The following is a 25,770-nucleotide window of genomic DNA, read 5'->3' as shown; positions in this document are numbered from 1 at the left end:
GCTGAGATGTATGGTTAACATTATTGTTGGGGCATACTAATGGAGGATTAACTTGGACGACACATGACTGTCCTGGCCACTGCATGAGTGTAGTAGGGTGTGACACTGGAGCAGGAGACTCATCCAATGATAATGTTGAATACAAAGTTATCCATGCAGGATGAGCATGTGTCAAAGTCGATCATTACCATGTCATATTCACAGAGTGTCATTGTAACAGAAATCATTTGTCCGTTCACCCAGTCTGAGCATAATCTTGGTTTCATGCTTTACAGGTGGACCAGCCCCGTACACCGTGGGAGAGGTGGCCCATTTTGACGACCCCGATACCTACAGTGAGTGTCGCCTGAGTGCTATTTACATTGTTTGGTAATGACGCATGATGGATTACTGTGTGTTAAAGAGAATTCATGATTTGATGTGCTGGCCATTCATTGGCTTTGTTCTTTTAGTGTGATATCAAATTTGAATTATGTTTCTGCAAAGCAATACGTAGTCATCTCTCAGATTGAGGGGCTGTAGCCCATTCAATTAGGCCGGCAATTGGGAATGGTATGACTCATTTTTAATACACTGGTCAATGTTAGACTTGGTCAGGGACTTGCCATCAACTGAGTCTGCATATCAGACTGACAGTCTCCCAGATAGCTTAGGCAATTGGCTTTGATGACAAATGCTTCTTCCTAGTTGAGGATGGACTGTGTACACTGTAGGTTGGATCTTCCGGGGGCATGTACTTCCACAAGGTGAACTCGAAGTGTGTGTGACTTGAGTGCAATGCCCTAGGTGTTCAGTTGAATCATGTGAATGGGTGTACTACCTCCTCTGTGTGTGTTGTTAAACATGCCTCACTAATAGTATGTTATGTTGGGCTAAGTCATACCAGTTTGACATGTGTGGACCTGGGATGTGACAAGGTTGGGCTGACTACAACGTGTTGCTAGCCCTTCATAGGTGTTGTGTGTGAAGGCACATACTTGTTGAACTTTCTGTACACTCCTGGGTGTGCATTGAACATGGGATTGTTGGTTGTTCTTCCCACACCACCCACAAAGACTGGGATCTTACTGTGAAACAGGGTACCTAGGACTGTAGCAACCAGTATGTTACACGTCCTTAACACCTTTTGTGACTTGAGTTAGTACCTTGGGCCAGAGTGAGAAAAATGTCTACACGTTGCAAATGGCATAAATATATGTGTGGGATTTGCAAACGTCTGTTTCATATTCCAAAATGTATTTGGTGGTCATGTACATATTAGCAAAATGCTTTTCAAAATTGAAATTTTAAAGGGTTTTACCAGACCTACTTGCAAATCACAGTGGTAGGCAATCCCATTTGCAACCGAGTACGTGGTTGCAAAGTGAGTAGCTGTTATCATCCACTTGAAGTGGATGGTAACCAACTTGCTGACTGGAAGGGGTCCTCATTGTAAAGCTTCACCTTTGTGAGTGGACTAAAATAATCCTGCGCAAAACAGCCAGTGGTCTAAGGGACCAATAATTACCGTGAAAATTTCAAAGTTGAATTGTTGTGATTGAAAACTAATTGCAGCTCATTTTCCTTTCTGGTAAACGGCCATACACTTGGGGAAAAATAACTTGCTTATTTTAAAAGCAGTCACGTCTATGGAGTTCTGCTGGTCCCAGCAGGCCTCCATCCCCGTGAGTGCCCATGTTGCTAAGGTGGGGCAACTTGGAACCCACATCATTGATGTTCATGAGGTGGGTTTTAGGGACCCCATAGTGACTCACAGACGGTGTCAGAGACACCGTTCTGCTTTGCAAATTGCTAGTTGATTTTTCTAAATTCCTACATTTGACCCCTAGTGTGGACATATGATTCTGGGCCAGGGGTTCAATCTTAGCACACAACTAATTCCAAATGCTATTGAGTGAGGAGTGTGAGTGTTATCACATAGAATGACATATGTACTGAAGTCAGTATGCGGAAGAGCTGGTGCCATAATGTCAAATGCCTTAGGTATGATTTGGATGAGTAGTTTCGGGTGATGTCATCCATCATGTAGAGACATGGATATGCTATGTGTGATATGACCTTAGGTATGCATGATTCACATGTACTTCCTCTGAGCCTTTCCGTGAACTATGTTGTAACAATTGCTGCAAACAATACATTTCTAGTAATGGACAAATGACCCATTGTGGTATTCAACCCACTGTAAATTCAATGCTCCATATTTCCCTTTTCTCTTCACAGCTGCAAACATGAGTGCCGCAGAGCGCAACAATTTTGAGTGCCGTGCAATGAGGTACAGGCACATCCTGCAGGTGCAGTGTGGGTATCGGAGGATGGCCCGCAGATATAATTCGGATCGGGCCTCCGGGGCGTGGTATGCCACACCACAGGCTCCCCCAACGGTGCCACCTACAACCACCGCCACTACAACCACCAGGTCTGCCCAAGGGGACCCAGCGACGGACCAGGCATCTTCATCAAGACCTGGACCCAGCCGTGTGTTGGGAGCAGGGCTGTCCCGTGGCCACTCCACTCCAGCACCAACATCCACCTCCACCGGCACGCAGACCAGCACTGACCCTCCTATTGACCCTGCAGCCTTCCAGGCATTGTCTAGAAAATTGGACAGGTTAATTGCCAAGGTGGACAACCTGACGGAGGACATGGCTGAGGTGAAGAAGAAGGTGCGCTCCATCCGGCGCACACTTCAGAGGGCAAATCTTTAGTCATTTTGCCCTCCTGAACTTTTACCCCTCCCCTCTCACCTCTTTCCTTTTTCATACTGTTAGTTGGGTTTGGGGGGTTAGTTATAGGATAAGTATAGGAAATTAGCTTAGTTAGTGTTAGGTAAGAGGGTGGGGGGTCCTTATTCTTTCTATCTAATATTTTTGTGTGGGTGGGTGGGTGGGGGGCAATGTTGGGATTCCTGTTTAATAAAAAAAAAAAAAAAAAAAATATATGTTTGTTTAGGATAGTATAGTATGTGTGTAGGTTAGTAAGTGTTGTCCTGCATGTGTCTTGTCTCTTAATGGTGGGTGGGGGGTTGATGTTTAAATCGTTTCGTTACATGTGTAGAGTAAGTTTAGCTTAGGTTAGTTAGGGACAGTTGTGGGTTAGTAGTAGTCAGGTTAGATTAGTGTAGGTTTACCTTTCCCTTAGTTGCCTCTTTTATTACTACTTTTAAATAAAAAAATTGTTAACCCTTTACCTGATGCGTTAGGTGCTACCTTTTCATGGCCTTGACATCAGTGTAGCAGAAAGTTTAAGTATGACATTTGTGTTCCATGCTCGCTATCCCCAGGCTTATGAGGTTTAACATGCCAGCTACCCGTGTGCTGACTTGGTAAGTATCCACCATGTTGGAGAGCCACCATTGGTAGTGTGCATTGATCATCAAAGTTTGGGGTTGGTATGTATCCTACTTCACAAAGAGTGCTTCCAGACTTGTTATTGTAGGTAAATAGATAGGTCGGACAGCATTGTGAAGTTCAGGGAGAGCTTTATAGATGATGATTTGTTCACACTCTTGTCTTGTTGCTGTCATTGCTGACCTACATCATGTGTGTACTGATTCAGCATTAATTTCCTTCATGGAAGTATACGCCGTAAGGGTGATTGATGCTGTGTAATTTGTTTATCATTCCTTTCATTCTACAGCATATTTTCAAATTTTAGTATTGCATGGTGCCTACATTTCTCAGCCACCATTAGTTGTGTAGAATAGCTATAGATGGTGCATCATTCTGTCCAACACAGCATGATTGTGTGTGCTTAGTCCCTTCATCAGTTATTTTCCTCAGTATAGTAAAGCTATGATGCATACCTGGCCACTGCACAGATGTTTCAGTATACATGAAATCAGGACAGTAGTATAGAGAATCGACATGGTTGCCACACAGCCACTTTGGAGTTATCTACTGCACAGTTGAATTTTGAAATGACACAGAGACACAATAGGTGTGCAAGTGATATTTATTTATAGGTGGTGTAGTGCAAAATGTCCATTCACCATGTTTGCTGACTCCTTTCTGGTGCATTATTACATGATGATCCTACAGAAGGGGTGTGGATGATGCTCCTGACATGCTGGGGTGATGTCACAGACAGTGCAGAGGAACATGAAATGCCAATTGGTAGGAGAGAAACATTCACTGGCAAGGTGGACAAGTCATACAGTGGATTGCCGAACAGTCATTGAGGTTAGTTGTAGTGAGACTGGCATGTGGCAAAACGTAGGACCTTGGTCAGAGTAGGGCATGGTGCAGGGACTAGGGCTTCCGGGTACTCTTGCGTGTGAATGTTATCTGTTCCATGTCTTCTTCTTCTGATGTGTGTGTTGCCTGGTGTGTCCTTGTTGTTGTTGGTTGTGAAGGGGCAACACACACCTCAGTGTTAGAAGACATGGAGGCAGACATCCCGGGGGCTGATCCCTGTTGAGTAAGGAAGGGCAGTACTGCAGCAAGGAGGGCCTGCTGGTTTTTCAGAATGGCAGCCACATCCCGATGGTAGGCAGCCAGGTCGGCCCTGAGGGGTTCTATGTTGCATTCGTGCACACGTTGAGTGGCTTGCAGTTGGAGTTGTTGTGTCAACTGGATGACAGCTGTGCCAATTTCCTTCAGTGTTTTTGAAATGTCCTCCAAGAGCAAAGTTCTGGCTTGCATTGCAGCTGCCTGATCAGCAGTTGACAACATGCATGAACGCACCCCCTCAAGGCTGGCTGCCATATTTTGCATCCCCACCCGCACCTCCTTTGCCAGCTCCCGCTGAACCCCAACGACAGTTCTTTCGAAGCTGGTGCCAGTGTCGTCAGAGTCCTCAGCTGTGTTGGAGCTGGCAGGTCTTACAATTGGGGTGGCGGGTGGTTCTACTGTGGTGGCTGCTTCTTCTGTGCTCCTCCTTGTGACTGAAGGTGGGGTTTGGAGGCTTTCAAGGACCATGTCAAGGGTCTCTTGTGGGAGGTTGATGGTCTCGTCATCCATGTCATCAGGGAAATCATGGACAGGCAGATCAGCAGGAGATCCTTTTTCCTCTGCAATGAAACAGGGTACAATTAGTGTGTCTGTGTTGTGACAATTTTGCAGTAAGATACAAGCCTTTGGATGCCTTAACATTGTACTCTGTGTTTGTCTAGGTATCTGCTGTCCATCATAGGGCATTGTTGTAGGCCTATGGCCCACCTGTGTGTCACATGTTTGATATGGAGCTATCAGACATGTCTGCCTGATCTCATCTAGCTGTTGCTTTGTAATTATTTAGGAATAGGCGTTTTTTTCTCCTACTCCTCACTCGGTGTTTCACTATTGTTATGGAGGGACATTTTGTAGGGTGGGCTCTCATTATCCAACATGTGAGTCTTGGCTTTCTAGGCAGCAGGATAGCTAATGGTGTGGGGGACTAAGTTTGACCCACTTGTAAATAACTCTGTCACCCAGATATTCAATTTAGCTAAGACTAACTAGCAGTGCCTCTGGTCTCCCACATCAAAGGAATGTTTACACATCCGAGCGCATGACATCTTTGGAACTTCTCAGGGAAGTGGTGGTCACTCAGGTCCTACACATTTCTATCTTTTCCAGTATGTTCCCATACACAAATGACAAAGACAGTATTAGTTTGATATGAAGTTTCATTGTACAACTGACTTGTAGGAATTTAGGTGTGAGCCCCAATTACACAAACAATACACACTGTTAGAATTGAAATAGTCCGCAGGAGAGTAATACATTAGTACACAGCTTTCATGGTGCCTAACAGTTTCTACTCTCCCTCTGCATGTTCTATGTATGGCACAGCATGTTAAGTTTGGAGGTTGCCTGTCAGAATCACAGGGGAGACATCATCCCTCATATCAGAGGAATGGGCTGGGATCTGGTTGTGCATCAGCAGCAAGGCAGGCAGCATCTAGTTGTGATTTTCTGTTTGGAAACTCCCCCATGCGTGTCTTGGGACAAGGAAGTGAATGTAAAAGACATATGTCATGGTGATGACAAAGTTTCCCTACGCAGGAATGCCAAACCTTAACCCCTACCACACCTATCAGCAACGTACCAGGCGGTATCCTTGACTGGGGCACAGAGTGAATATGTTTTGGCAAACTCCAGTGCAGAAGTAGGCAAAACAGTGTGATTTGACTAATTAAAAACACCCTAGGACTGACTATTTGCTACATTAACTGATAGGAAGGGCAATGAGAATCATTTAGTGCAAATTGCTCTGAGGCACTTAGACGTGAGCAAATGAGTATAAGTACAATCAGGGTAAGATGCACAAAGGCCTAAAGCCTGAAGCTAATGCGCAAAGTATACGTTACACTTACAACACTACACTTTGACTGACTGTGGGTGTTGTGACTGCCCTGGCAGCACACTTGCCTCTCAGGCCCTGCCCCATACACTTTTTATTCACATTGCATGATCTGTACATGTCACGTGGCATTACCTATGCATGTCAATGTTAGGATGTGGTATGGATGTAAACATTCTTGATGTTTTGAGATGATGTTGGGTGATGTGTATTTAATTGGATTGGCCTGTTTATCGTATGAATGTCCTATTTGTTTGTCCGACTTTGCAGGTGTGTTTCAGTGACCAGTTGCCTGTGTCCCTTCCTCAATGTTGTTGTCTGAGCAGTATGACATTAGTGATGTAGCCTTGTTAGCCAGGCACGTGAGGGACCCTGACGTATGCAGCATGTGTGTATCGTTAGTGCTGTGTGGCTCCTATTGCTGTTTACTTAGGCTTATGTATGTGTCAGTTATGGACATTCGGCATTTGAGTGTACTGGTACCTTTGTCTTATTTCTAGGAGTAGTTGCAGATGTCATCCTCACCCCCTAATTTAGGTATGTATGTTCCAGGGTGGGGTTCCTGCCATTTGGTACTATAGCTGCACAGAGATGAGAGGTGTTATTGTCAACTGTGGTTGCAGTTAAGTTACAGTTGTTGTATTTGCTACTGCATTACAGGTAGGGACCTAGTTGATGGGGAATAGATTTTGCAATACAAGTGCCTGGATGTGGATTTGAGGTAGTGTCCTTCCCACCTGTCACTGCTTTCCCTTGGCTCTCTTGTTGTACTTACAGGATGTCCCCGTGGGACTGTTGTTGTTGCTGTATTTTGTCGTGCCCCAGCTTCGGTCAGTACTGGGCATGCCCCCCTGCCGTGCCCCTTTCCCCATGCCACTTCATATATGTGCTGACTTACATGCATTGTGTAGTAGGTATCCCCCCCCTGCTTACAGTCCCCATTGTTGTATTATGATTCCCCATGCGACTTACCCTGCATGTGCGTAGTGTCGTGGTAGTCTGCGCTGTCCAGTCCTTGAATCCCTGTGACGATCTCCTCCGGAATGACGGCTGCGACCATCTCCTCCATGTGGTCCAGGGCCTCCTGTTGTGCTGGACTCCCCCCTCCAGTCTGGATTGCTGCCTTCCTGTTCCTGGCCATTTTCTCTTTGGTCCTACGTTTGCAGTCATGCCAGCGTTTCTTACACTCGGTGACTGTCCGGCGTTCTTCAGCCACACTGTTAATCTTGTCCACAATTTGTTTCCAGATGGCCTCTCTCCTACTGAGTGGCAATTTAGAGGTGATGAAAAGTTGGTGCTGGTGTTCCGTCACCTCTTTCACCAGGATTTCCTGCTCCTCTGCACTGAAGCGACACTTTCTTATTTTTTTTAAAAGGTCCTGGTTCCTGTATGCTTCCTCCTGGCTGGTTCCTGGTCTGCTCTCATCCTCCTGGGGTCTGTTGGGGCATCTAGGATCCATTTTGGGCCCCTCTCCTGAAAGGGCAGTTTTCGCGCAAAAATGTGACGCAATTGCGTGAAAAAAAACGGCGTTTTCACGATTGCGCTGTCGTAAATCGACCCACAGTGATGTGCGTCGCATTTACGTTGGTTTCCTTTACGACAGACCGACACTGTCTGCGTCACGAAATAATGACTCCCACCTGTTGGTTGCGCCGCCGTACGTCAAAGTATAAATTTGACGCCCGCATGGCGCATCCAAATGGCGTTAGACGGCGCAATTTTTTTGGACGCAAAACTGCGTTAGCGCAGTTTTGCGTCAAAAAGTATAAACATGGCCCTACGTTTTCATTTTCAGAAAGAAAATCCTGTTTTAGGATTTTCCATTTGAAAATAAAAGAAAAGAAAACAGTTTGATGCAAGGCTCCATCATGTTAATTGAACCTTCCACCAGACTATTAAAAGCAATGCCAAGAACTCCCGATGACTGGTACCTTGGGTGTCATTCATAAATATAGTAGGTGTTCCCTCCACTAGGCCGACAGAGAAATTTACTCCATCGCCATTTTGGAATTCCGGGCTCTGTCAAGTTATAAATAAGGCTCACTGTGCGCAGCACATACTCACAGAGTGATTGACAGAGCCAGGCATGCAACCTGGGAAATCACCACGCATTAGCCCCATGGCGACTGGTCATGTTTAAGGTAGCGTCCACACTTTAAACTACATAGTAAGGGTGAGCCCCTAGGCTAGGCAGTGCGCCTTGCCCCCCCCCCCCCAACCAACCTCTGACATCATTAAAGGTGTATGCGGGGAAGGAACAACTTTGAAGCAGAATGTTACACTGTGACAGAAATTTATATATTTACACATTTAATAGTAACAATAAGCCATATCTGCCTGGGAAAAGTGTAGGTCTTTTAAATACCAACTGTATTATCTGTGGAAATATTTATCCTCAAGGAAGAAAGATGGGATTGCAAACTGTGTAATGTATTTTGAACTGTGAAATTGTAAGATCTCATCAAACAAAAGAGGTAAAAATCAATCCTACATCTTTGCATGCTAATGATCGGAAATTGATAGAAATGCAGGCCTAGACTCAAATAAGCTCACTGTCTGATATTTATATGATCAACTATTATTAGTTTTTAGAAGGCATATTAAATACTTTGAAAGACAATGTACTGCACTGCTGCAACAAGACTAGGTGAAATAATAGGAGGTGGAAATATTATTCAGGATACGGAACAGGCTAAATTGATGCCTTGCACTAAGCTGTGTTCTGTGCCTCTGGAATGACATTTGAATGCTTAATGGCATCAGATCATTTTTATACCGTGATGCGGATCATTTTCTTAAGTGCTGAAATAATCTGCCAACAGTTCAAAGAAGTTTTTATGTTAATTATCATTTAGCACTTTCATGACGGCCATTCTAGTGGACTGGATCTTCAAAACAATGCTCCGTGCAACTAAACGTCCAGTATATATATATTGAACTCGTTACTGTAATACAGCCATTTGATTTCACAGTTCAGTCTGTACTGTATTAATGTTACAGCTTATCATTTATTTAATGCTAATGTACAATACCTTGAATTGTAAATCATTCTAAACCAACAATAGTGCCACTTTCTAAGGTTGTGAACTTATAATTTTCTGCTTGCAATAATTTTATTTTTAATTATGGAAAAGCATATCTGCTTGGAATAAGTTTGGGAGTTCGGAAGAGCACGTAGGCGCAGAGATGAGGGGGGTGCATCAGCAGCTTGGCTTTTTAATTCCCCTCAAGGAGAGTGATTGAATATATTTTTTTCTGTACAAAATGTACTGCCGGGGCCCCAAGTACTAAATCTAAGCTTTCACAGCGAGTCATTGTTTATTGTAACACTTCAATTAAAAGTTTCCATTTTGTCTAAATCCCAAAGCAACAAACACTTTCACTAGAATTACTGGACATAAATAAATCTTCACAATGTAGGTGAACAGTTAGTTTTCTGCTATTCTGCCTGATAGCTCTTAAACTCTTAAGGTACAATTGAACACAACACTGAGTTTGGAGAACTGTGACCTCATCACAGATTTTCATCACATTTCTGTAAGGTGAAGTCCCAGATTCTATTGAGATCTACCATTTCCTACCACTCAGTGCTCCCACATTTCTCCCAATAAAAACAGCATCACACTTCTGTGGTGACGGGTCACGTGGAACAGTAAACCGTCAAAACTAGGACTGTGAACTCAGTGTTATGTCAGTAAGTTCTTTATATGGTTACAGTTTGCTCGCATTCTATGCAAGTCACACCGCCCTGAATTCCTCAGGTTCTCTAATTTTAAGAGATGTCCAAGGTTGATAAGGTTCCTTACTTGCCATTCACCCAAAACCCAAATATGGCAGGGAATCACCATGCCACGTAAGAGCAAATTGGGGCAAAAATACTGTCTGGTGCGGGGGTGGAGATCAATGCCAGGATGGTCCAGCACTTTCGCTTTCTTTTCTTCCTTTTGTCTTTGGTATTCTGGCAGGCTTTCAGATCCCCTGTTTGAACATATTGGGATGCGTACAACCTATTTTCCCATTTCATGGGGGCAGAAAGTCTACCTGACCATCAGAAAAAAGTGAGAAACAGAACGTGATATGGGGTTAGCCCATCCTGGACCGGCACTGTAACCCCCAGCCACAGTACTAGACAATCTTTCTGCCATCTGAGGGAGGCAGAAATAGAGGGTTAAGACCCCCTGCTGAGCCATATGTTAAACATATACACAAAAAATCCACATTTCGTATCACTTTCTGTTAGACCTGGCATCTGTTGGTGTGGTTGCTCCTGGTGTTTTGCTTTCTGACCTCCTGTTTTGACTGTGTGCTGGCTTTAGGACCCTTTGCACTTTTTCACTGCTAACCAGTGCTAATGTGCATTTTCTGTGTCGAAAACATAGTAACATTGGCTTCTCCATGATTGGTATATTTTATTTACTAGTATGTCCCTAGTGAAGTGCACTATGTGTGCCCAGGGCTTGTAAGTCAAATGCTACTAGTGGGCCTGCAGCACTGGTTGTGCCCCCCACTACAGTAGACTTTCAAACATGTCTCAGGCCTGCCATTACTGTTTAAACTGCCATTTCGACCTGGCAAGTGTACCTAATTGCCAGGTCCAAATCTTCCTTTTATAACATGTAAGTCACCCCTAAGAAATGCCCTGGTTAGCCCCAAAGGCAGAGTGCAGTCTATTTAAAAAGTTGGATATGTACTTTTTAGTTTAACATGTTTAGGTACTGAAAAACCTAAATTCATTTCAACTATTGGAAGGGCTTTCTCTCCCATAGGCTTTACCTTGAAACATCTTCTAAGAGTAATTTCCAGTTGGGAAAAGATGGAAAAATAGAGTTTGGCATCTCTTGACTCACAATTTTGAAATACATATTTTGGTAAAGTTGTTTTTTAAATTGCAGGTCTGAAAATGTCACTTTTGGAAATATGGGATTTTCTTACTCTAACTATTCTCTACCTTAGCCTGTCTCTGAATACACATCTGGGTTTAGGTGACAAGTACATTTGCACATTCTTTCCAGCCAGCAGCAAACAGGAAGGGCTGGGTGTGACAGGAGATATATCTGCATTCCTCTACATGCTGATAGTTGTCCTGGGCAGAGGGGGAAGCAGTTCACACTTACATTTGAATAGGTTGTGTGCTGCTCTCGCACAAAGGGCTGATTTCCCCTTGCTTGTGGTCTGGAGCCAAGGCTGGGTTGAAAGGGATCCTTGTGTACTTCAGAAAATTATTTTTAAGTTACCCCATATCAAAGGGCATTTTGGGTACAAGTACTGGGCGTCTGACACCATGGCCCATATTTATGTTTTTTGCCACAAAACTGCATTAGTGCAGTTTTGCGGCAAAAAATGTAGTCCCAGCTTGCGTTATTAAACAACATTAGCCGGGTGGTGTATTTATTGAATGGCGCAAGCCAGCGATAAATTTGGGCTAGCGTCTCAAAAGAATACACTAGCCTGGTGGGGTTGGAAGTAGGGAAGGAGGGGTTGTGCGTCAGAAAATGACGCTAGCCGGGTTAGAGGCAAAGAAATTCCTCTAACCAGACTAGCACCATTTCCTGGCACGCAACCACCAAAAACATGACTCCTGTCTTAGGAAAGACATAAGTCGTGGCCACCACCTCAATGGCCAGTGCAAGGGACAAATGTCCCCTGGACATGACTATTGCACCCTGTGCCATGCAGGGGACCCCAGGTTAGAGCCCTGATGGCAAAAAAACAAAACAAAAAAAAATCCTTACTAATACTTACCTGGGATGGGTTCCCCTTTCCTCTTTTGTCCCTCTGGTGTGGGTGGGGGTGTCCCTGGGGCTTGGGGAGGGCACCTGTGGACCCATTCCAAGGTGTTTAACCATGGAAATGGGTCCACAGGTCCCCTAAAGCCTGGTCTGACCCAGGCATTAAATGATTTAGCCCCTCCTTCCACCTGTGCGTCATTTTTGCATGGGGCGATAAATATGGGCTATGGAGATAGCACCATTTTTTATATGGGAAAGCCTACCTTGCATCTCTTTGATGCAAGGTATGCGCATGCATTAAAAAAATGATGAAAACTCAGAACACTTCTGGAATGAAGACATTCTTTCAGGAAGAAGGACTGCTGTGCTGTCAGGATGGATTGCCACTTTGCTGTTTGCTCTGCTGTGTTGGCCTGCTGCCTGCAACTTCTTGCCTGGGAGTGAAAGAACTGGATATAACTCTCTACATCCTACAACCCAAAGGTTCTCCAAGGACATGGCTGAGCTTGTCTTCTGTTTATGAAGCCTCATGGATATCAAAGATTTCACCTGCATCTTGCTACCAGCACTTGGGCTCTTCTGCTGTGGGTCCTGCTCTGCCAAGTGGTGCCAAATCCAGTCCTGGACACTTGGAGGTGAGTGTAGTGTTGCAACACAAGAACTGATGAGGCAACACAGGTGCGTCACTTGGAACACATGCATCTAGTGCCTGCACCAAAGTCGTGGACACCGCTCACCAACTGAGTGACGCAATGACCCCCCACAAGTACAACACAGCCCAGCTGTGGCCGACACAACACCAACACATGAGAATCAGTACTCATTGCTTCTGAACATCGACGCATCAATGACCTTGCCCAATCAGGAAACAACGCATCACCTCCAAGCGTGAAGCATCCCCTTCTCTGGATCAATGCTTCGTCTCTGAACATAGACGCAACAAAGGCACTGCCGGCTGGTCTGCGCGACTCCTGTACCCGGCCTGTGCTCCATCGTGGTTGAACTGCACGTTTGGATTTGTCCTAGTACACAGTGACCAGATGTCTTTGGTTGGAGCTATTGTCTTCCAGCACTGCATTTTGATTTAATCTTTGAAAATTCATAACTTGACTTGTGTATGCTGGATTTTCATCTTTTTGGTCTTGTTTGAGTCAGATAAAAATTTGCAATTTTTATAAACTGGTGTGGAGAACTTTTACGGCCTCTTCACTGTGTTACTGTGTGTGCACACAAATACTTTAAACATAGCCTCTTTAGTTTAGCTTGAGTGCTCTGTGCCAATCTCCCAGAGGGTGAGCAAAGGTAAATGTTTAGTTTGTATAGAGCTTATGTTGTCTTTATGTCAGCTTTGGGACTGGAGGTCAATTTTAAGAAGTCGCACTTTATGGTTTGTGGTAAACCTATGAGTAGGGTGGGGGAGCTAAGGGTGGAGGATCAAGTTATTAGCAGAGTCCATGAGTTCCCATACTTAGGGGTCGTTTTTGATGAGAAAGGATCTTGGAAACCCTGTATTGCTAGAAGGATTGTGCTTTTTCATGCAACAGTTGGTGCAACCTTTGACTTTGCGGCTAGGGTAGGTAGCAAACCGATAAAACCTCTGCTTTAAATCTTTAGGCGGAAATGCCTACCTGTCCTTCTGTATGGTTCAGCACTCTGGGGGTTTAGGGATACCGGAGCCCTTATGGTGGAAGAAAATCGTTTCTGTAGAAGGCTTCTGGGTGTTGGTCAAAATATTCCTGGATTTTGCCTTCACCTGGAACTGGACCTTGAGTATGTACAGGACACTACCCAGCTGGCTCCCCTTTTGTTATGGATTTCAGTTTGGAGCAATGAACATGCCTCTCTTAATAGGGATATCCTAAGGGATTGTTTGGCCTGCGACAATGTAAAGCATATCCCTGGCTGTCGTACATAAGGAAGATGGCACATGACCTGGGGCGGCCTGAATTGTTTGATTATCCCGAGGACCTGACTAGTTATGATAAGAAATGGGTTAAGGACAACTTTCAGAGAATTCAGGAGACCACGAGAGAGGGGGAGGCTCTAAGGAAAAAATCGATTAGGGAATTTACTATGCTAAAGATGTGGGTGGGTCCTGAGCAATATCTCTTAGAAATCAAGGATGTGAGGGAAAGGTCTCTCATAACTCGATTTCGCTTGGGGATCATTAGAAGTAATTTGTGCTTCCCCCTTGGTCAGTATAGGGAGAAATGTATTAGACCCTGCCCCTGTGATGGGGTGTCCCATCAGACTTTGATCCATTTTACACTGTTCTGTGTCTTTTATGCACCTTTTAGAACCCGATTCCTACTACCGCTCCTTAGGCCCAAGGGTTTTGTGCAACACCGTCCTGCTTTCATGTGGCTGCAAATGGCCTCAGATGTATTGGTATGGAAGGGCCTGGGATCATTCCTGAAGGGAGCTACTACTTGGCGCAAAAATGTAGAATTTTTAGAATGATCTCATTTATTTTTCTTCAGTTTTTATGAATGAGGTTTTTATCTTCTTTTGTTTTTTATTTTTATATGTATGTATGTATGTATGTATATATATATATATGTATGTGTATATATATATATATATATATATATATATATATATATATATATATATATATATATATATATATATATATATATATTTATATGTACATGTTTTTATGATGGGTGCTTTTATTATACATGGTTTTTATTGGTATTCTTATAATGTTTTGTGGATTATGTGTTGTAATGGATGAATTTTTTTTATACCGAATAAAGCTTCTTCTCTTAGTTTGTATCTTACTTGCCCTGACTGGGACTGTGCAGACCTCTGCTAACTAGAAACACAGTCTCTATCACTTTCTATAGTGATAATGATAGTGATATTCCAGGCCCTGGTCAGAAAGACTGTTGGGGCTTTGGGGGAGGGAGTGTAGCCTGATGCCAGGATGGGCCGTCCCTGCCTTTTTTTAAAGTCTATCACTAACATCCCTTGGGGTTTCTGCCCCCATGGGGCAGATTAGGTGGAAATCCTAAAATTTACCAAGGTGACAGAAAGACTGTTGGGGCTTTAGGGATGGGGGCTATGGCTTGATGCCATGACACGTCAACCTCTGCTGCATTTATGAAAAGCTGCCCCTTGGGTGGGAGGGCCAAAAAGATGGATGGAGATTTAGGGGTACGGTATGGCCTAACTGCCAAATGTCAGGACATGCTGGCCCCCATCCAATTTTTTAAAACCTATCCCTGGTGCCTAGTGGGCTTTCTTCTTCATAAAGGTGCACAAAGATTTTTGGGAACTTTCAGGGTGGGACTGTGACCAGATGTCACGTGGGCTTCCATGTTTCTGGAAGTTTAAGCTTTACCCTCCCAATCTGCCACTGGGGGGAGGAAGGCTGCTAGGCCTACAGATTTCAGTAGAAGACTTGATGCCAAGGCAGGCATCACTGACCCCATTCCTTTTTTTAAAAAAATACTCCTGGGTTCTACTGGGCCTTCTGCCCCAATTAGGGTGGCAAATTTGGGGTAAAACCCAATCTGCTGTTGGGTAGCAAAAGGGTGTTGAGGCCCTTAGGAGTAGGGTTAGGGCCTAATGCCTGAGTGGGCCAGTGCACAACCCAGGGTTTTTATTTAATATAACTCCCTGGCTTTTAGTGTGTTGTCTGCCTCCCCCAGAGAGCATTTTGAGGATCCCACCCCAAAATGCCAACAAGGGAGACCAAAAGACTGTTAGAGCTTTTATGAGTCGGTGCAAGGCCCAAAGACACAGCAGGTCAGCCCCATCCTATTCTACATCTTGGGTCTAGTTGTTAGGATTGTACCATCCCGTCACTAGGTGGCACTCACTAAAGCCCTCTGGAGTCCTGCCTGTATCACTGAATATTATAATATATACTTTTGCACCTTGCATTACCAGGTGCACTTTGTATTCCAGATCAGGCTCCCACACTACCATCCATATGCATCATAGTATTTGTAGCTCTTTCTGTCTCCCCACCTCATCTCAATTGCGCCCCAGTAGTGGTATGAATTCTCTTTCTTGATTCCTGGATTCAACAGTCTTTCTGACATCTTTATATATTCCTTCTGGACCTCTTATACTTTTAGCTCTGAACCTTACTTCATTCCTGATTTTCCTGTGGCCTGCCTGTCTTGTTTCTGCTGGTTTCCCTGGTCTTCCCATTTGCAAGGCCCAGTTCTGCCTTCATTTCATTGGTGGCTCCCTGAGTCCTTGCACCTGGTTGATTCCTTGAACGTGATTCTGTCCCTGCATCTGTGCTACTACTGTGAGCCTCCTACTTTTTCTGCCTGGTGAGCCCAGAGTGCAGAGGCTTGTAAATGACCTTGCTGTTTGGTCTCCTTGCTCTCTTTTGGATCCTGCAGTTATATTCCAGGATTGCCTTTGACTTTAGTATTAATTCTTATTCATTCTATGTTCCTCATCTAACTAGCTATTTGTCTCTGTTGCTGTATCTTGTTTATCCTTCATCTTTGTATCCACATTTTCTGTGGCCTTAGTTCTGACAGCACACATCCATGCCTGTCTTAAAATGAAGAAACCTTGCCTTGTATTTCTATGTTCCTGATCTGACTGCTTATTCTTGCCCTGTCCTGGTTAGTGTCCAGGGTCCAGTATATTCCATTTTGTGTATCCAGGCCTGTTTCTGAACCTTATTCCAATCCAGAGTTTCCTGAACCCAGTTCCTGTATGTGTGTACCTTCCACTGTTCTCCTTTGTCTAGTGTGTCTATATTATTATCCTGGTTTGTCATTGCTTCCAAGAATGCTAGTTAGACTCCAATGTTTAGGCCTTTGGCACAGAGAACCATCCAGTTCTCATTATCCATAGGAGAAGCTAGGCGTCTTGTTGAAATGTGTGCGATTACTTTGCTTTTTGTCTTACTGTAAAAGTCTTCTCACCTCAGAGAGAAATCAATTCCGAGGAGCAGTCAAACTGTCATCATAATAGTTAGTCTATTGATTCCTTGCTTAACCTTATTGTTACTTGTACTTGAATTATCTTTATGGTTTACTCTGCAGACCTCCGTTTCCCAATGTATTGCATGTCCCCCCTGCTTCTGTCCTATCTCCCTGCAAGACTACTCTCTTGCTCATATTTAATCCCTTCTCTAGAAATCATTTGTCTCTGTGTGGAGCAAGCACCTCTGTTGGGTTATCTTGTTCTGAAATCATCTAGTAACCTTGACAGATTGTCCTGAACTAACTAGATCCATTTCTCTAGTGGGACCTTCCTTCACAGCTCAAGATTATTTTACAAAAAAAAGTATTTCTGGTACTCCTAACAGAAGGGTTTTCTCCATTTGGTGTGAGGATGAGAAGCACGCACTCCACACAGGGGAAAAGTATCTGGAGCAGTGGAGAAATTGGGCCTCAGCAACTCTTTTGCGGCATTTGGTATGCCTTTGGAATCCCATTGCAGGGGATGGATGGGGTAAGGTTGTGTAGGAAAAAACAGACTCTTCCTGTGATTAAGGAGCTAACTAGGAAGAAAATTGAAAAGGATGGATGGCTGCGTAGGGTGGCAGGACCTTTTCGAGTCAGAACATTTGAGAATTTAGTTTGCTGTCTTCCATGTGTCTTCCATGTGTCATGCCTAAAAAAGAACCTTGGGAGTTGTGACTTCACAATCTGCCTGCTCAAAGAAGAAGTCAGTGAATTATGCCATTGATTCTCACTCCGTTTAGTAAAACATGTTTCCAAAGATCACACCATAGCCATGCTTATATCTCTGGAAAGCCCCCCCCTTAACTAAAGCAGATGTAGAGTTTGTTTTTTGGCTCTTACATTTTCATAATGATGATTTTCTCCTATTGGTTTTCCAACTTGGGAGCTTTTACATTGAAAAGTGTATGCTCCTATGTTGTGAATATCTTGTGATTGTTTTGAGAGTTTTAGTTGCTTCCTGGAGTAGGTGTTCAACAGGCAGGTGTGGACAAGCTTTGTGATTATGTTATGTTGATAACTTATTCTTTCTTGGCCCCTTGGACTCCCTCCAGTGCAGGGTAAATGTGTGGGGGAAATACTGGCCATCATTACTGACCTTCTAACAAGTTTAGGGGTACACCAGTCAGGAAACAAAAGTGCTGACCCTGCCAGCACCCTCATTTTCTAGGGTATTGAGATTGACACAGTGAGATGGTTTTGTAATTTGTCATTCAAGAAGGAGGCTGACTTCCAAGAGCCAGGAAGGTCACCTTACATTAACTTCAGGAGCTAGTAGAACAGATGCATTTTGTTTCACCAATATTCCTATTGATCACCTTTTCTTAGGATCAACTGCACAAGCTATGTCAGGATTCAAGGAGAAGCATCAGAGAACCAGGCTTGCAAAAGAGATTATACAGGACATATGCCTCAGGTCCTCCTTTTGGGAAAGAGTACGCAAAAGTTGCATAAATTGCTTTTTCATAATCATGCACATTTTTGGCAAACTTTCATGAAATTCTATGTGATTACATTAAATGAAATTTAGTCACTTAACACTAAAATTTAGTACAAAATATGTCCTCGCGTAAATAACAGCCACTCGCGTTTCATGCATTTGTGTTAATTTTTTACTTTGAATAGAACATTCGCTGTAAATCTTTACCAAAAGTAGCCCTTAATTATGCAAATAGTGTAATGGCACAATTTTCGGCATTTCATATAACAAGCATGACAAGAAATTTCCGAAATTATGTGAATTACACCAGTGTAATTTAAATTTCACCCAGGCCTGTATTTTGGACAGTTTTAAAGGCAGTGTGTATTGGCAAGTCCCTAATGTATCATATCAAGAGTTGGGTCTCTTCATGCTAAAGCAGTGAGTATTGTATTTGGGGCTCTCTTTGGGGTTGATTGGTGTAGTCAGATGTGCCACAGCAAGCAGCTTCAATTTGTTTTGGTGAAGATGGTCATGTTTTATTACCCTCCAAACATGGACTTGTCAATTTCACGACCTGTTGATGGTGATTTGGTCTGACAATATGTCTTTGATGGAGTCAATATATCATCAGCATGCTGAGTGCAGGGTAGTACAGAATCTGCTAATTGGGACCATCAATTCAATTCTGTTGAAAGCTAAGTATGCACCAGGTGGGATGAATAATGCTGTCAGTACTTTGTCTCATTTTAAGGTGCAGGAATTCAGACTCTTTTCGTCAGGGGGTATTGGATGAGGGCACTTTGTTTCCCAATCATCTTTGGAAATATGGCGCACTCTCTTCTAGACCTTGTCTCTGCCAATATACCTACAAAGAGCAAAAAAGCCTATGTGGGATCATTTCAGTACTTCTTGTTTTTTGAGAAGGACCCACAGACCGTGGGCTCTTTTCAGTTGAGTCTTGGGTTTTACGTCCTGCTCACCAGAGGGATGGAGGGGAATTAGCTGCATAAGCAAAAAGCCATAGCACATTGGACTTCTTTACAAAAGTAGCTGAGGATATGATTGTTCTAGCTCATTTCACTTAAGGAAGGAAGTAGGGGGTGCATGAGGCCGGAAGGAGTTGAACAGGAATCCTATAGACACAGATGTGTTGGTTAAGTTTTTGGAAAGCCTCATTGTAGTGTACAACTACCAATAAGAAGCTGCATTCTATCTAGCTTTCTATGGGGGCACAGGCATAGTGAAGTTGTTACTGATTCCAAGTCAGACTTGGATGGTAGGTTGCTCTTGGAAAACATCAGTTGGAGTAGGGACTCGGTATCTGCCCCTATCTCTTCCTGTAAAATTGATCAGTGCAGGAGGGGTGATGACATTTCCCTTAGAAAGACACCAGACCATTCTTGCTGTCCAGTGATCGAGCTGGGAAATTACAACAGACTTCACCCACTTTGTCAGGCCAAGGAGTTGTTTATTAACTCCAATGGGGTTCCCCTCCCTCAACGGAAGTTTAGCAAAATGCTGGAATTGGCCTTAAATCACAAAAAATATGTGACTTATGAGGGATGAATATTACCCTTTTTTGTCAACAATAATACCTCAATTATTATTGCACTAAAGTTTATTCTTGCATCGTGTATTTTTCATCATATTAATGATTTCAAACACTTACAAGGGTTAGCTGTATATCAATTATTTTTAATGAATATATTCATTCTTTTGGAGTCAATCCAATGCTTAGTACACATTTCATGCAATACACACTATCCTTATATATCCACTTAACAAACACAAGTGGCCACATTTACTCTTTTTACATTGGATCCGTCTCCAAGGTAGTCCACTTCAAAATTCAGTGTACCAATTGCCTAAATGTTCATGTATTTCACATATAATGTGATTAGGCTGTTGATTTTTGTATCAAATATAGTTATCCAATTGTGGTAGATTACTCTTTTTTTTAAAGAAATTCAACACGTTTTGGCCAAGTAACTTCCAGCCTCCTAAGGACCACATAAGGAGTGTGAAGTCTTTAAATTAGGAAAAATGAATAAAATCACCCTATGTCAGTTAGAGTTTTCAATTAAAATTGCATATATATTTACCCAGTGAGAAACTCATCATGTGTATAGATATACGGTGCCAGTGCAGTTCAAACAATTGGAAAGACACCACCAATATTTGACAAAAAGGTTAAATCATCCAATGAAATTGCTCCAATGTATCCTTTATTTTCTTCCATTCAACGAACAGCCAATGCATTTTGATTATCACATGTGAACTTCCTCAGGGCTGTAAGACAAACACACATAAAATACACTTATTTCTTATTCACAGCATAATACATCACCGTAATACAAACATTTAATAGACCAAACTAAACAATTCAAATAAATGTTAAGGACACAAACCATCAACCAATACTCACAGCATTGAAAAACATTCGAAGTGCTTAAGTTCCCCACTGAGAATATTAATTACTGCTAAAAACATATGTCTACTACAAACATGTAACAATAAAGAAAATGTTAACCATGGATCTCCTCAATGTCCCTTATTCACTGAACTAATTTCCTCACAGAATAATTTCATGAAAGTTTGCTTTTTTATTTCATATTATAAAAGGCAATGGTTAAATATATACAATAACAATAATAATTAATGCTTATTTATTAGCCCCTGATTTATACCCATTTTGAAAGCCCGTGATTTAAACCTGTTTTGAAAATGTAACAATATATTGACCAAAAAGGGCCATGGAAAGGAGAAATTGTTGAAAATATTATGACCACAAAAGAATAAAGCAAAGGGGTGCATAAACCAAAAGTTACTTATTATAGTATGATGGAAATTCCTGAATTTTGTGGAGCCTTAACCCCCCCATTTAAACCAATAATGAGTTGGAGGAACACACATTACCGCTCAATTTATTTTGGGTATAAGTCAGGGGCCAATAAATGAACATTAATTATTATTTATATGGAATATAGTTAACCATTGGGGCCCTTCCAATTGTTTTATATGGACTTTGGGCCTCTTCTGGTTGCACATTGGGAGCAGCAGGTGCCTAGTTTAGGAGCATGACATTATAAAATATTTGGGACAAGGGGGAGGTGCGTTTGGACTAGTTGGCTCGCTGCTCTAGTTGGATGATATTAGTGCCAGTGCAGTACATAATATCCAATCACTGAAACCAGAGGAGAAAAACAAATTTAGTGCACATAGTTAATGAACATCGATACAGAAAGGGTCAGCCACTGATACTGTGCCTCATGTGCAGAAACACTGGTAGAATCGCCCAACTGTGGTGCACTAATAAGAGTAATATCCACTATGGGGGATTTTACAGACAATGCCCAGTGAAAAATCCAGTGAAACATAGATGGAAAGTAATATACTTAGCATGCGGGGCATGGTGAAAGGCTACTAGTGGTGCCGGTTATGACCCCAATGTAGTCCCCAAAGGCTCAAACACCGACCTAAACAATGTTCGAGGTCATGTAAGTGCATGTACATGCATCCTACCTCAAACTTCTCCCCCTAGGGGAGGAGGAGCAGGCAACTATATTACATATTTCCAAACCACTCGGAAGATGTGGCGGTACTGTGCCAAGTTAAAGCCCTTTCTTGTCCCTATGGAGAAACACTTTGTTACAGGTAGTAGCATCCAGTGTGTCAATAAAAAACATCTCATTAACATCATCCAAGAAAATGTCATTATATCCAACTGGTGTGGCATGGGTACTCATGCATGGGTACTGACTCGTAGAATCATCGACCGCAGTCAAGGAGGTTGTCCTCACATGCAAATTGGGAGTGTCCTCATCATGTTTAGCTCTGACGGGTGGGTCCAGAGGTTATAGAGATCCAGCCATCCAGAAATTACACTCGCCGTCCTTCTGGCATGCATACCAGAAAAACTAGTTTGCTGAGTGAGGATGTCGTCCCTGCTAGTGTTCGGGCTCAAATGTAGGCTGGAAGTCCAATGGCCCTATGCCTATACATGGGTTCTCTTGACTTGGTGGCTGCATCACTGTGCATGTTTGTCTAAGGGAATAAATCCTCCTTGAGTGTGGACACTCAAATGCTGTGGGTGTGAGAATCCGTTCTGTCGGTACAATTATAAATCCTGCAGTTTATCTTTGTACCCATCAGTAAGGCGGGGGGCTTAATGTGCAAGTGCAACAGTAGAATAGCCACCTGTGTTGAAAATGAAAGGCATGGTGGGGGGATGGTGAACAGCTGGGAGCGCATGGTGTCTCTGTTTAGCCTTAGACATTTAAAACAAAACTGTACAAATTGCAAAAAATGCGATAGTCAAGCAACATAAAAATAGTAAAAGGACATGGAGTTACCTGCAGATAGCTGTCATGTCCAGCACACGCTATTGTTGCTATGTATTTACAAGCATGATCGACTTTGACGGATGACATGTCCGCTATCTGTGCACTACATTAGGAAGTGCATCAGCCTGTATTGCATTTCTCTGTTTAGAGAGAAATGTCTTTTAGAAGTACAACACATGGAGTGGTGCCCCCATCTCATCATGTTCATTTAGTACTCATTATTACTGTACAACATTTTTCAGTCAGACGGTCTTCTGGTTTTAATAGCATGCTTTCCACTAATTCTGTTATAGTCTTTTTAGGCACTAGGAGAGCATTTTCACTACTAGGACATGGAAAGATTAACAGTACATGTCCTGCCTTTTACTTACATAGCACCCTGTCCTATGGGCTACCTAGGACATACCTTTGGGGTGACATATGTAATAAAAGGGGAGTTTAAGGCTTGGCAAGGAGTTTTAAATGTCAAGTCGAAGTGGCAGTGAAGTGGTAAACCTGAGATATGTTTAAAAGGCTACTTAGGTGAGTGACAGCCCCACTGGTAGCAGTTAATATACAGGTTCTGGGTATATGGTATGTCACTGTACAAGGGTTAAGTAAATCAATTATGCCAATTGTGGATACACCAATGTTACCATGTTTGGGGAGACGCACTTTGTCACAGGTCAGCAGAGGTAAATTACTCAGAATCCTAAGGCAAACAAAAAGATACAGCAAAAACAGGAGGTGAAAGGCAAAATGTCTGGGAGAAGACCACCCTAATGCTGCCAGGTCTAACAAGTAGCAAGAATAAATCCAGTTAGTATCAGCCCTCACTAATTCATGCTAGGAGATTCCACGTCTGCAGCAGGGTGAGGGCCAGAGCTTAGACAGGTGCAGAAATTAAGGAGATGCCTGTCTGACTGTTTTAATTGCTATGTGAACCTACACTCGATTTAAGAATGTGTACTCCTAGTTCTGCTCTGATTAGATAAGTGTCCAGGATTCCCTTTATATGTCATTGTTTTCCATCCCACATCTTTGCATTAGTTATGATAGTTCCAATTAAAGGCAGGGTGGTAGGTTACTCATATGTCTGACGGACAATGGAAACATTTATCAAGGTTGATTTTAAGCAGCAGGCTCTGGAAGCTGGAAATAGAGTGTGGTGGTCTGGTACCAACAACCTTCGAGTGGTTAAGATGAGGCAGACCATTTCAAGGGCTTTTGGCAGAGGGCCATTGTACCATAAAAGTGGGTTTATACCACCTACATTGGTGTTTTCATACAATGTTGGAAAATACTTCACAAGTCATGGCAGAAAGAACTTAATCAAGCTATTTATGGGGGACGTTTGTTGGTTGGCACAAATAATCTTTGGAGCAGTCAATGCTTGATCACATGTAATCCCCATGCAGGTTTGGAGGGATTGGTCTCTAGTGAAAGGCGCTACTAAATCAGCAAAGAATAGCTACAAGTGTATGCTTCTTAACTCTAGCTGTCTGAAATCAGTCCTGCATGGTTGCTTGAGAGGAGAGTGTTTTTTGCATGCTGATGGAGTATCCATTTCACAAGCAGGTAATGACTTGTTGGTTGTCTTTCTTGCTTCCATTTCGAACCAAATATGTGCCTTAGTTGAGAAGAGGCTGAATGGTATATGAACGAAGGTCATTCTGCTGTAGTGTGAGATGAAGGTTGACATTGGTATTGATCAACGCCTTGGTATCTAACATCAAAAATACCATACAGTTGGGAGGTTTTTACCCATGTATAGGATATGAAGCTCTAGGTGCGACAGGGGGACACACCTATGCAGCTATTTATGACCTCTTTGCTGGGTACACCATTTTATAGCCCATGAGGACAGGGAAGACATACCTGCACCAGGAGAACAGTTTGTAGACCAGTCACCAAGCACCATATTCTCAGAAATGTATCAGGGAGTCCCGAAAGGAAAGCCTCTAACATGTTTATTCAAGTCTGCATCTTAGTTGAATTTGCTTTTTGGTAGAACAGCTGAGTGTACACCTTGACTTTGATAATCCCCTTGGATTCATAATAGGATACAAGACAGTTCTGCTAAAGATGCCAGCCATGAGTCCATAAGCTAGCCAGTTTGGATTTAAGTTGTGATTGTGTTATGAAAATAAACTTAAAATCTGTCTTAATCATGATCATGAAGCCAAATTAACTGCAATATTAGCAACCGCATATGCACTGCTGAAGAGTATCAGCCTTTTAATCAAATCTGTATGTTGTTTATTTTAGCTTAAAGCCTTCTGTGACATTGAAAATGCTTGGAAACTTTCATGGCTCTAATAGTTCTGGAAACCTTAAATCACAGTGTTGTGCCATGCACATTTTCCAACAGCATAACTTTGTTTTTTTAAACCTGGCAAGGAAAGCAGAATTTTGTGAGAGAAATACGGGCAGTATTGTGAACATGAATAATATCTTCTCCACAAGGACATTTTTTGCTTCCTTGAGGTGAAGATCCTAACACCTGCACATTAGATACGTTTTGAGAGTAACAATATTCTGTCATGTGATCATGCCTTATTGACTTGTAATGAGAGAAAATGTACATATAATAGGCTGATTTTCTATGACTTTCAGCTCCTAGCTCTAAATGACCATCTTCTAGATTGATAACTGGTCACTTGAAATGACAATTGTCTTTGATCTTTTTGCTTTGCTGCCTACTACTTTGCACTGATCCAATTGCTGTTCTAGGTCCAGGTTCACTTTGATCACAGAAGGAGTGCTCCACATAATAGCCAGAGGACTGAATTGCAAGCAGATTTGCTGTATGTTTGATAGTCAGCTTTACCCAAGTGAAAGGAAATCACCTGAATTGAATTCTTACCTGGAAGGAAGATGCTGCTGCTCTGACCTGAAATACATAAACCTTATCCTACCTGCTTGGAGAGGGAAGGAGTCTGCCAATCCTGCAGGAGGCGTGACTGTCTAGAGTGAGCCAGAAGCAACTTGCACACAACTGGTGCATCATACCACAGAACAGAAATACTGAGGAGAGTGATCTGTGGTCTGAGTATGGGCACAGTCTCTCC

This window comes from Pleurodeles waltl, chromosome 8 (assembly GCF_031143425.1).
Source record: "Pleurodeles waltl isolate 20211129_DDA chromosome 8, aPleWal1.hap1.20221129, whole genome shotgun sequence".
NCBI lineage: Eukaryota > Metazoa > Chordata > Amphibia > Caudata > Salamandridae > Pleurodeles > Pleurodeles waltl.
This window is presented reverse-complemented; position numbering follows the sequence as displayed.